Source organism: Geospiza fortis, unplaced genomic scaffold (genome assembly GCF_000277835.1).
Source record: "Geospiza fortis unplaced genomic scaffold, GeoFor_1.0 scaffold428, whole genome shotgun sequence".
Classification (NCBI taxonomy): domain Eukaryota; kingdom Metazoa; phylum Chordata; class Aves; order Passeriformes; family Thraupidae; genus Geospiza; species Geospiza fortis.
The window spans coordinates 1,387,202-1,400,284 of record NW_005054409.1 but is presented as its reverse complement, the minus strand read 5'-3'; the positions used below and the strand labels follow the sequence as shown (position 1 = coordinate 1,400,284).

At 40.8% G+C, this 13,083-nt stretch overlaps 1 protein-coding gene across 2 annotated transcripts in view; it reads left to right on the top strand.

Annotated features, from left to right (window-relative positions):
- Positions 1-1,123: 1,123 nt before the first annotated feature.
- Positions 1,124-13,083, top strand: part of FAM107B (family with sequence similarity 107 member B) — a 57,276-nt gene continuing 45,316 nt past the window's right edge. The window contains exon 1 of one of the 2 annotated variants that reach the window (XM_031061321.1): positions 1,124-1,263. The gene's annotated coding sequence lies outside the window, so the exon portion shown is untranslated. The remainder of the gene's footprint in view (positions 1,264-13,083) is intronic. The other variant, XM_031061320.1, reaches the window with a different exon arrangement.

Here is a 13,083-nt window from a genome sequence, read left to right as displayed (position 1 = left end):
ATCCCACCTGGGTCTGTCAAACTTTCCCTCAAGGACCCTGGAAATTCAAATGTCCAGGTTTTCCTGGGCATTGGGTTGAAAGGCTGCGAAGCTGGCCAGGGAAACTGCACGGAGAAAGGCATTGTGGGGGTGCATAAGGGGAAAGGGTGCAGTACAGGAGCTCTGTGTGCCCGAGCTACTTGTTTGCTTCAGCCACTGAATTTTTTCATAGCTTAACGAGTTCTGGCACAAATCGATACTATGTAAATGTGGTGTACGGCCGTGGCTGGCATTGGAGCAGAGTCTGGTCCTGTAAGCCCAGGGTATGTTTGTGGCCAACTCGAGAGAACAGCAGAAACATGTGAACTTGTGGGATTTCGTTGGAAATACACATGGCCAAACCAAAATGTAACAAAAGGAGGAAAAAGATGTTTCAGTGTGAGCACAGTGTGGTCGCAGGGTATAGTTTGTGGTGGGAGTATTGTTGAATAACTGTGGCAGTGGAGCTGCTCAGCGTTGTGGTACATCTGTGTGTGTGCTGAGTCCTGTAGCACCAGTCAGGACAATCAACCTTCCTTGACTTGGCAGAGGAGGGTGGAAGGATGTTGCTGAAAATGAGAATGATTACTTGTGGATCTGGTAGGCAATTTGGGAGGCATTTAAACTGTCTTTCATTTTCTTGTGATATGAACAGGACGCTGGTAATCTGTTGCTTTATTGATGGATGTTTTCCTATGGAGAGACAGTGTGTGCTATGTGATGGCTGCTTGTTTGGTGTCGGGGATATTTGCTTAGGGACAGTAAACAATCGCTGAGCTTTATTATAAAGAAGCAGAAATTCCCTATATCTCCTGAAACAAAGCCTTTTTTGTCTTAGTGCAACTGTGGGCCAATTTCATGCTTGGTGTAGTTCCACTGATGATGGTGGAGTTTTGCCAGGGATGGTTTTGGCAGGTGAAATGTCACTTCTGTGTCCATAATGCTCAAGAGTAGTGTCACTATATTGTCTTCAGCACTTAAGTATTGTTAATTAAAATGGCATGCTCATGTTCCTGAAAGTTAGGAGTGGGAGAATCGTCTCATGAGGTCCTCACGATACTTTCCCGCTTGCTTTCTCCTTTCTGCTTCCGATCTCATAGCCCTTAATTTATTCTCTTCCTTCTTTTTCAGTCTTAGCATCTTTTTCTCTCTTCAAAATTAAGAAGTTTCTCTGCAGTCCAGTTCACCTCCAAGCATTTAAAGGTTTTGAGACTGTTGACCCGTGCACCACCCCTGCACGACTGGGTAAGTGAGGAGCTCCGTGGCAGCTGCAGCTGGGAGATCTTTCTCGTGCTCTCCTTCAGAATCTGATTTGTGTGGTGCCTCTGGTCAGTGCCTTTGCTGAAGTGGCAGATTGTTTGTCAGAGTCACACAGTGGAACAGCCTGCCTTGATACAGAGTGATAGACTGGCCTGGGGGTGGGGGAGTCTCTCAATTTTTACACAACTGCCCATACTCAGGGCATTGAAAACCTGGTTTTTAGAACATTCCTTCGTGAATTCAGTAAGGACAGGGAAATAACCTAAAAATTGGGGCAGAAGGAAAAATGGGGGAAGAGAGAAGGAAATAATCATGTTTGCTAGCTGTGGGAAGAAGAATGGAACTGTTTAACAAGTAATTGGCTCTAACAGAGCTTTGGCTCTATCAAAGTTTCAAAGAAAATATTTTATTGAATAAAGCTATGTTATCTTTGTATGCGGTTAACAGTATTAAATACATGTGGCCAACTCTTAATCTGTTCTGGGACTGTGGTAGTTGTAAACAGAGCCAGTTTCAGTGCTCAGCTTCTGCTGAGCCCTTTTCTATCTGACATCTCTGTGCTGTACAACTTTGGATCTATTTGCATCTCATAAGAACCCAAAGAGAGCATGTCTGACACAGCCCAGGGCTGATACCCTTCTGACACAGTATCAAAGAGCAAGACACATGCATGGTCTTGCTGTGAAGGGAAAGAAAATGCTTAGTGTTTCTTCAGCTCAGTTGTTAGTCTAAAGTTTGCTCTGGTTTGGCCAGACCTGGGGTGTTTTTCACTGTCAGGGAAGTATGGTTTGCAGCACAGCATAATGTTGCAAAGAGCCTGCAGCTCTTCTGTGTTCACTTAAAAGGCATGTAAGTCAGGGTTTTGACGTTTTGTTTTGACATAAAACAGTGGAAGGATTCAGATGTGGAAAAAGAATAGTTTCATATGCTAACCTGTACATAAAGCTGCAAATTTGATAGGAAAAACATATTTTTATGAGAAAGATAAATTATCTGTTTAGAACTACATTTATCAGTGATACTTCCCATGTCTTGCATGCTCTTGCCAGGCTTATCTCTTCGAATGCTTCATTTTTATAGTAATCCCTCTAAAACCATTCTAAAGTGGAATACTCTGTGTTCCCATTGTGGGGAAGACACCTTCCCTTTGCAGATGGGAAATAGGATCACAAGCAAGAAAAATGAGTTGTCTGTGACCACATAGGAACTTTGTGGTGGTGGAAGAACTTAAACTCATGTGTCCTGAGGTGTTGGCTGGTGTTGAAATGAAAGTATTGCCCCTGCCAGAAGGAGTGGGAGAAGAGAGGAGGCACAGCCCAAAAGGCACAGTGTGAAAACTGGTTGGGTTACCTGGCTGTGATGTATTCAGTGGTTGACTGCTCTTCCATCACAACCATGCTCATCTTTGTAAGACTGTGGAAAACAGAAGGGTTTTGTAGTGATGAGTACTTAAACAAAGAGTCAGCATGCACAGGAGAAAAGAGAAGAAGGAAAGGGACCTTTTTCTTCTCCTTTCTCTACCTGCCTTCAAATAGTGGGTGCTGCTTTTACAGATGGGTCTCTGGCTGGGTCTTTGGGGAGGTCCCTCATCTGTCCCACTGTACAGTCGTGTGTGAGCCGGTGCCAGCAGAAGGGCAGAGGAGACTTTGCAGAGCCAGGTGGGTCAAGGCAAGGCCAGACTGCCTTTCTGTGACCCCAGCAGCTGGGTGAGGTGGTTTGAGTAGAGATCTCCACCCTGAGAGACCAGGCTTGTCCTTTTTTTTTTTTTAACTGTTTTCTAAAGGGGTGGCTGCTCTTCGTTGTGATATGCACAGACACTCACGTAGCTGCTCTTCTCACCTGGCTGCTTTTCTGCTTTGGCTTGTTGGTGTGAAGGGCTGTGGGTGTTGCATGACAGCAGGGAGTGGCCTGTGGCAGTTCTCCTGTGGCAAAAATCTTACGGGGCTGTATGAGCAGGGAGCACTTTTTTGCAGGTGTCTGCAAAAAGAGGAAGGATGTGGTCTTTTCTTCCCTTTTCTGCGGAACTCGAAGCACTGGAGCTTACCTGCTACCCCTGTGCTCTGTCACTCTGGGAAAGCTAAAGTAAGTTAGTAATTTAGCTTTTCCTTACAGTGCTATGTTTGGTGCTTGATGGTTATAATTGTGAAGTCAGTCCTGTTTGTCACTTTGGTTTCAAAACAACTTTTGTGCTGACAGCCTACTTCTTGTGCTTAGGCCAGTGCTGTAAGTTTTGTGCAATGAAGGGTGGGACTCTCACAGGTGGGAGAGCAGTGTTTCCAAGCTATGTCTATAAAAGAATAAGTTGCAAAGATTTTGGAGCATTTGGGGTAGTTCTGTCTGCTGGTCTGTGTCACATTTTAAAATAACTTTTGAAATCAGTATTTCCTCCATGGGTTTAGCCTGGGCGTGTAGCTGAAAGGGCAGGTTTTGTGGTGACTTGGTGCAGTTTGCTTGTAACATAGTCTGCAATGGAGTTTACTGAGTCTTTAGCAGGTCTTCACCTTGCTTAGCTGGGACAAGAATCCTAGTTTTATGATATCAGCAGGGAGCACAAATGCAATAACCTTTGCCTTGTTTAGCTTTATTTACCCTAGAAGCAAAACTCCTGGGTTTGCTTACATTTTTAAAATGTTTTTGACATCATGAAGGCAGAAGGTTGCCTTTTGTGCACATACATGCTCCTCATCAAGAAAGAAACGGTGCAGTCATTTAGGAACAGTGGGACAAATCCCTTTCATTTAGATGAGCTCAATTTCTTTATTTTTACATTTTTACTGCAATTTTTGGGAGCATGTGTGCTTTCAGGATGAACTGCAAAACCTCTGTGCTGTCCTTTAGCAAATCTCAGCATTGACATTCACAGCCTCTCTGTGTGAGCTGCATTAGAGTCCTGTAGAGAACTTGTGATGACAAAGCATGAAAAGTGCTGCTGCTATGAGGGGTATGTTAATATCCTGCAGAACAACCTTGTTGCTTGTTGTGGTGGGATGGATCTTGTGTTTTACATTGTACTGGGGAATTACTTACCTATCTTCTAAGCTATAGAGCTGAAACCCAGGAATGCTTCTAAAGGAGAAACTGCCCTCATGTTTGGCTGCATTTGAAGCAGTCCCTCTGCTTTGTAGTAAAGTATATTTTCGGCAGGAGAAACTCAGTCTTGAAAGTGTTACTCTATAAAGGGGAACTCACTTAGAGCTTCTTTTCCTTACTTGATGATTTAGAGTTCTCCTGTGCCCCTTGGAGGATGTCCAGCTCACTGTGCTTGTGCCCACTGGTGCTGCCTCACCAGGTCAGCAGTGTCTGCCCTGAAGGGGAGGCAAGCTCTGCCCATCAAAGGTATTTCAATAGTCATGGCATTCAGTGGGCTGGCCAGAGGAGGATGATGATGGCAAATAATAGAACAATTCCTTTCATTCCTTGCCTGTGCAGTGAGTGGGCATTTGTCAGACCTCATGTACATACACAGGCTTTTTTTTGTTCTGGTGCTAATAATAAATAGAGTTCACAGCTCCGAGTGGCCAGGACGATGTGGCGAGAAGTGGGTCAAGACCATTCGTGTGTGCATAACTGCATTCCTCATCTAGGCCAGTGCCTGTGCTGGATGCCTCTAAACAAGCTGAAAAGATTTCAGGGAAGCTGGAGTTTGTGCTGTCAGCTGGGTGAAGTGCACCTCTAGCTGACTGGAGCACTTAAGGACAGGGCTCAGAGTGAATGGTCTGGAGTAGCTTTGCATGTTAGAAGGACCACAGAGGTACAGCTTCACTGTTTAGTACCTCTGAAGAGTGAGAAGTTTAAGGCAAAGTAAACTTTCTTCTTCCAGGCAGGATGACTTGCTGAGCAGCCCTTTGAACATGTGCACTGCCCTGCTATTTCACTGAAATATGTCTCTGCTACCTCAGTTTCCTCTGAAGCATCACTGGGGACAAGTATGACTTGCTGAATGTCTCATTGCATTGCTGCCACATCCTACAGACCTGCTGCAGTGGTTGAGCTCCTTGGTGCCCTTCAAGGAAGAGTGGGTGCCTGTTCTCACTCTCAGATACAGTTTGGGGCTTGGCTGCTGGTAGAAGAAGAAAACCAATTTTCATCTGAAGGCACTGGGATTTGTTGAGTTTATTTTTGGAGAGAATAGGGAGGAGGAGTTTGATTGGGTTATGATTTTATTTATGGTTCTGTGCTTGGGTTTTTTTTTTCATCCTAGAGCTTTTTGAGGTTCCTTGTCCTTGAAGAAGATCTATGACAAATCAGGCAAGCTGTAATACATTTACTTAACTCTCATAATACCTGGCACATCAGTGCTGCTCCCTGAAAACAGTCTGTCAGAAATTTATACACAAGTCTGGATGGGAATGGAGGAAAGGATGGGGAAAGAATCATGGTAGTTTTGCTATTTTCATTGTCTGGGATTGTTCTGGTATCTAAAAGTAAACCAATATTTTCTTCCAAGCCTCAAGTACATTTGAGATCATCACTGCCTAACATGCAGAAGCAAACAAGTGCTGGGGGTTGTCCCCAGAGTGTTGAGGGTGCGGGCAGTGGGTCTTGCCACATGAAGAGGTGACCTTTTGGAAGGTGAGCATGGCTTGCCTTGGCACTGTCCCACCATTCTCCTGTGTCCTTTGTCATAGTGAGCAGCCAGTGACACAGCACCTGATCAGAAGTGCTCAGGCACAGGGAGTCTGGTGTGTTCTGGAAGGGAGCCCTGGCTGTGAGTGGTTTGTTACCACAGATGGCAACTGTGGGAGCCAGTGACTCTCCAAAGGCAATGTTAGCCTGCCCATTACTCTCTATTTATCTGTTTGTTCTTTCAAGTACAAGAAGGCTGAGCAAGTAATAAACTTCTTACACAAAATATGAGCAAATATATTTTTCCTTTTTCAAAAATACATTGAAAGCAAACTTTGGAATTCAAGAAAATAATGTCTCTGAAAAGCAGAAAGCATTTACCTCTTGGTGTGAAACTAAATCCTGATGAAAAGATTTAAAAAATATTTTCTGAAGTACAGCAACTAGAGAGTCAACCTTGAAGCTTGTCATGAAGATTGGAGTTTGTGAATGTCTGTGCCTGTGGGTCTTAGGTGGAGGATTTAGTTTAAAATGTCCAAGCAGTGTTACATATGCCATTGTATCAAAACTCTCTTTTGGGGAAGCTCCAGTCTGAGTTCTTGGGCCTGCCTTGCTTTGTCTGCAGTTAATGACTGATTCATCTGGGCATAAAGAGGGAGAGGCTAGAGGCATCACCTGGCCATGTTATATTCTACATCCTTTCCCTAATTGGGCAAAAGTGCAGTACCTTCAAAGTTTTCTCTGTAAATCTAACTTACTGAGTGTGCAATGACTGCTTTGGTTTTGGTTTGTTGGTTGGGGTCTTTTTCAGTGTAGTATGTAAGCAAAATAAAATAAATTTCCTTGTTTGAGGGTTTGAGGACGAGTTAGCACATGAAGTTAGAAAGTAAGTGTGCTAACTATTGTTTTGTTTTCCAGTGGCCTGAGGGTCTGTCCCACTTATCACTGTTGTAAAGAGGCAGTCTCTGCCCTGAAGAATTTACAGTTTAAGTAAGGAAGAGTTTGTGAGTGGATATTAGAGACACAAAAAGATGAAGCATGTTGGTGTGAGGGTTGAAGTGGAAAAAGTTTTCTTGCAATGAATACAGCTACTTTGATGGAGAGACAGATTTTTACTTAAACTTCCACTGTAGCATTATGTATCTGTATAAAGCTGCTTCATTGCTCATGTTTATTGCACTACAGGAAGAAATTTTAGCACTGTAAGCTGTTCCCAGGGGCTTCTCTATAATTTTCAGCTAGTTAGGGCCTACTTCTTCTCTGTAGAAGCATTAAAAAAGCATCTCTTCAACCTTGTTACCTATTTCCAGGTAACTAATAGGATCAACAGATCCAAGACAATGTGTTCCTTTAGCTAAATGTAATCCATTTGCCAGCTTCAGCCAAAAATACTGCAGGGAGGAGAAACACTGGTTTATATAGTAAATCTAATTTTCAAAAAAAAAAAAAAGGAGGGCTTAATACAAGTTAGACCAGTACTTTTTTTTCCTAGAAGATTTCCAAAACTGTCACTTTAATTGTGCAATTTTAGAGCAGATGACTAAAACTGGGAGCCAGCTCAAAAAGCAGTCAGGGTCAGACAGGTCCATGATACTGGGATAACTTTTTAAAGGAACTGGGAGAAGAACTTCAGGATGGGGAAAGGATCTAAGTCCTGGGGGACTTGCATGTTGTGGCAGTGGGCCATTTGGATACCTAAGTAGCTACATTTTTTGCTCAGATTGTAATTCCTGTGTCTGTGTAGTCTCTTCCTAATCCCCTGCCATGGTTTCCTGTGGCTAAGTAGTTCTTCCTTCTCCCAGAGTTGCTAGCACGGGATGACTGCAGGCAGCAGCTGCCAGGGGGAGGCTCCTGTTCCTGTGGTGCTGAGGTTGAGGTGGCCTCAGTGTGTCGTGTACAGCAGCTTTGTCCCAGAAGGATGCCCAGGTTTATATTGCTGTGCCAGTTAAGATCTCAGTGTCTGGTGTACAAAATTCTTAACTGCTGAAGCATCTTCATATCAGCTTTCAGTAAAGTTGTTTTCCAAAGCATCTTAGTTTTCATTCCCTACCACAGAATTATGAAAGAAAAAGGTGAGTGGTTGCTGGAGAACAAGTGATGTCACCTGTTCTGCTCTCCTGTGGATTTTTTTTTGTATTGATGGAAGGCTTTGTTTTGATGCTTCATTCTTTTGACTGACAGCATCTGGTGGCATACAGGGGAGTGCTGCATGTGTAATGCAGCAAAAACTTTTAGTGCTGTTCTGTGCACTAAAAGGCAAGAGTTTAGAATGAGCTTTAAAGTAGAGGAGTGTGTGCTTTTGAAGACTTTATTCCTTCCAACACTGAAATTGGAGTAATAAATCAAATTGGGCATGGCATGCATTGATAAAGTGGTGCTTTGTTAAATGACTGCTCTGAGGGATTGTTTCAACCCCTTCCTCCCATTTTAGTATTGGATCTTAATCTCTTTATTGCAAGTTACATCAGCACTAGTAGAATTAAGAATTAAAGTTTGAGCCAGTGGTATTTATTCCTGTTTTATCTCTAATGATGAAGAATCCTCAGCTGATTTCCTGCTCAGATTTGATGATTCACAAGGCTTGAGGTTCATCTTTATTTTATTTCCAGAATCTCATTTTGGTTTAGGGTATTTTCTCCCTTAATAGGAAGCTGATTAATTGACTGGTAAAACAGGCACAGATGTAGTTCATTTATTTTGGAAGTGCAGATGTTTCACGTGCGAGGAAGTCAGGCAAAGATTGGATTTAGAAAGGCCCAGATTAACAGACACTAGTCAACAAAACACTGAATAGAACAAAAAAATTTATTGCTGTAAAAGCAATGACATAAGGAGCTCTTACTCCTCTGTATTTTCTCTCAGGAAGAGGAGTGGAAAAAAATTCTGTACTATAATATTCAGTCATTTAGATTCCCAAGATTAAATGTCTCTGTAATCATTGCACTCTTTCTTTTTTTTTTTTTTAATTTTTTTTTTAGACTGTCATAGTTAGGATGCCATGAACTCAGCTCAGGGTTGCATGGTTTGCTACATGGGAGGCTTTTCAAGAACTGTAAGAAATGGTCTCCTTGAGGAAGGAAAGGATAGGGAGTTCCACAAACCATTTGCAAAAATTACAACCATTCCAGTTAATGTGGGTAAACTGGGTAATTTTTACACAGAATTTTATAAAATGGTGTATTTTAAGAACTGTGTCAGGGTAAACACATCTTTCCAATATCTATTTAAAGTACATAAATATTTATTATTGTCCTTCTTTTACAGATTAAGAAACAAAGGCTGAATTGACTTGCCTAAAGCTATAAGTAATTAATGCAAGGATAGAATGTGAACTTGGGACTTTGAACCGAGAGAACAAACAAGATGAAACACTGCAAATGGAAGCATAATGAAAAGATAATATAAACTTTATATTTCGAGCATAAACTCACTACCCCAATATACAAATCATCCTCCCATAAATGCCTTTAGGCAAATAAGCAGCCTGGAAAGCTGTTTCTCACTGAAAACAGAATCTCTTTAGACCAGATCATTTCTTTACTTGCCAATTTTGTGCATCTAGCATTAAGCTTGTTGCTTCTGAGAAAATTCCTGAAGACAAACTGGAATTTAAATTAAATTTTCAAATAATTTGAGTTTAAATGAAGAGAACCAGGCAAATTTAAACTTCATCATGAAAAGCTGCAGCAAAATCATGCTTGAAATTTCCTTTCCTTCTCTCCCAGGTAGATGGTTGGTGTGAGTCAGCCAGAGCACTTGTACTAAATGTGGGAATGGAGCTGACTCAGAGACAAGTGATTGGCATCATTTTATGGGATGTCATCAACTGCAGCTTCAAGAAATGTCAGTTTTTTCTCTGTCTTGGTCAAATGTTAATTTTCATTGCAATTTTGACTGAACATAGCAGTAATTTTTGTTTTTTAGCTTTTGGTGAGTTCCCTGGATCACAGGGGCCATCCATGATTGTTAATTTTTTAATGGAAAGGATGGTGGATCTCCAAGCATAATTCTTATTTCTCTGAATTGCGTGCCCTGGAGGTGATAGCACAGACATGGTCACTGTGCCACTCCAGTGTCTGTGCATTTTGGAATAACAGAGCAGTCCTTTAACAGGGTTTGGGATTTCTCTTCTTTTTCTGGACATTAATTTGGAAGGAATTTTGGAAAGAATTCATTGCAGTGGTTTTGGTAAATACCTTTGTGTCACTGGTGGAAATTGAGAGATAAGGAGTTTTTAGGGGCATTTCTGTATAACTTTAAGCAATTTCAGACTTTCATAATGATATTTTTTTTTTTCTAAACATGCTAAGTTAAAAGCAGACCAAACATTTCCTAGTTTTCTGAGCTTCTAAATGTCTTCTGTACTGGATGTTGTTTGAATTGCATTCCTTTGCCTGAACTGTCTTGTTTGTTCTGGTGTTTGTGATTCATTTGACTGTGCACCAGCCAGCACTTGAATAATGGAAAACCTAAAGTAAATAAGTGATAATGCCTGCTAGAGAATCAAAAGGTTCTACAGTGAGCTGTGGTGCTCTTTAGAACAATTTAAATATCTTTCTGTAAACAAACTGTTGAATGAAGAGTGGTTGAATGGAAGCTGAGAAGGTTGAATCATTCAAGTTTAGGACACTGGGAGTCTAGTCTAAATTTAAGTGTTGTTACTTTGAAGTTCTTAAAAGAGACTATAGGGCATTCTGAGAAGGGCTTTCTTTACCTCTGCTCAGGATTTATAATTTAATCTAGGGTTTGGAGAATTAAACTGGGTTTATTCTCATTGAACCACAGTTACAGTTTACTTCCATATATGGCATTTTTTTAAAGGTCAATGGGTTGGGGTTTTTTTCCTTAAAGTGAAAGATGCTTTAGAATTTAGATGCCAGTTCTGTAATTAACAACAGGAAGTTTGTAAAATGACTGGACATGGTTCTTGAAAGATTCTGAAATATTAATCATGTTCATCACATTGATTTAGGTACGTTCTTCCTAATAGAAGACATATTTGTATTTTAAACGGGAATAATTTTGGCTTCTGGGGATTTTTTTGTTGGGGGGGGTTGTTTTGGGTTGGGCTCTTTGGGGTTTTGTTTTGTTTTGTGGGTTTTTTGTGTGTGTATTTGGTTTTGATTTTTTTCCTTAAATGTGCTCCAGAAGCCAGAACTATCTTACAGGACAATTACTTTCAGAGAGATTGAGGAAGGTAGGTACATTAGAGTTGATCCTTTCATCATGTTTGATAAATTTTGAAAGAAAATGGGTCAGACTGTAACATTAGACTGTAAAGAAAGTGAAATATGAGATAACTAAAAAAACAAAGTAAATCTGTTTGTACCATATGTATTTACATATTTACACTTTTTATCTGAGCAGCATGAGATAAGCTTGTGTGAATTTTTCACTCCATCATCACAAACTTGACCTCTTCTGTGTCACATAACTGTTGTCATACAGTTCACATGTGGTCAGTGTGGTGATCCTCCAGTTTTGCCTTCTATAAATCTTGGTTTTGTTTTTCTGACAATTCATTTCCTGTTGATTCAAATTCTTTGTTTGTTTGTTGTTGTTTTTAACATTCTGCCAAAGGCTGTTACTTGAAATTGTTGTCTGGCAGCGCCACTGGACTGAAGCTTGTCAGAGCCTGGACTCCTTTCCTTGCTCAGCCACCAGTTTACATGAAGTTTAGGGAAATTTCATGGAGGCTTCAGACCCCTTAAAAATTTGGCTGTTACTGGCCAAAAGTTATGGGGCAGGTTGCATGTGCACGCTTATGTTACCATACAAGAAATCTAAGAAGTTTGTTTAATGCAAATTCCTGGATCTGTATTTGCTTCTGGGTTATGGAACAATTTCCCTGAATGTGTTTTTGCAGCCTTGCTTTGTATCCAGGGAACTCCTTGTAGGTTTTGCTAGAGCCATACTGATTTCATTAAGATGTGGGCATCAGAATGGCATCCTAGAGTTGTCCTATCTCATGTGTAAATGCTTTGCTACATGGTTGCTCCCTCTTTGGAAAGGCTGTTGTGCAAGCAAACCACACTGATTTCCTTCAGCATTATCTAACTGGCAGTTTGTGGGTAGCAAGTGAGGAACAGTAGATAAAGATTTTGTTCTTTCCGACTTTCTGACCAGTGAAGCACATGAAATTTTGTAAAGCTGGAGGTGGGGAAAAAACCCCAGTGTGTTTCAGTCACGTTATTTGGTTACAGCTGTAAAGGGTATTATTCATCTATCACTTCCTTCAAGAAGCTTTCTGTAACTGCATGAGCTATTCCTGCAATTCAGTGACATGTGCATCACAAAGGCTTGAAAATTGTAATGGATGGGAAACTCCTGTTATTTCAAATTATGTAGTTGTAAACTGGCTGCAAGCCTTTGGGTTGAAAGACTAAGCATTGATTTCAACATACTGCTGGGTTGTATCACAGAGGAGATAAAAGTTGATTTTACAGGAAGTGGAAACTTAGACATGCTAGTATGGAGCTCAGTAAGCCCACAGTGAATATATGTTGGCTGCTCACAGATCATATCATAAAGCAATTTATTTGTATCAGTGGCCTGTCACATCATGTAGGATCAATCTTCCCTTAAATAGAGAATACTTATTAAGGGAAGCTACTGCAGACCTGAGCTTGCATTCTAGCTGTGATATCTCCGTGGGCCAATAACCACATGTTTTATCTGGTTTTCTTCCCAGTGCAGGGACATGCCTAGTGAGTAACACATGAAAACCAAATATAACAAGGGTTGATACATTTGGCCAACTTACAGCATAAAAGGATCTCATTATTTTTTCCTACTTCCTGCCTTTTTTTAAATTTGAAATGTATCTATCTAATTTCTTTTTAGCAGCCTAGGCAAGGTTCTTTCCTATTTCATTTGCAAATTAGTATTTTTGTGGGTATGGCTATGTTAAATGATGAACTTGGTTGTTATTTATTTATTTTTTGTGGTAGCTTTTTTATTTGGCTCTTGAAAGAAGTAACAGTTATTTTTTCTTATTTTCTTTGTACATCAGGGAAGGTGAGGGTCACATTCTATAGGGGAGGAACAAAGAAGGATGTCAGAAATGCACCACTTACCACTATCAATAAAAGTTTAATTAACTAAATGCTCTGTCTGGCTTCTTGCCCATGTAATATATAAAACTCAGAGAGATTCTCCTAAGTCATTATTACTGGTTATCAAAAATACTTACGTTTCCATTTACAGTAAAGCCTGAAGAATAACTGGCTGACAAGTCTC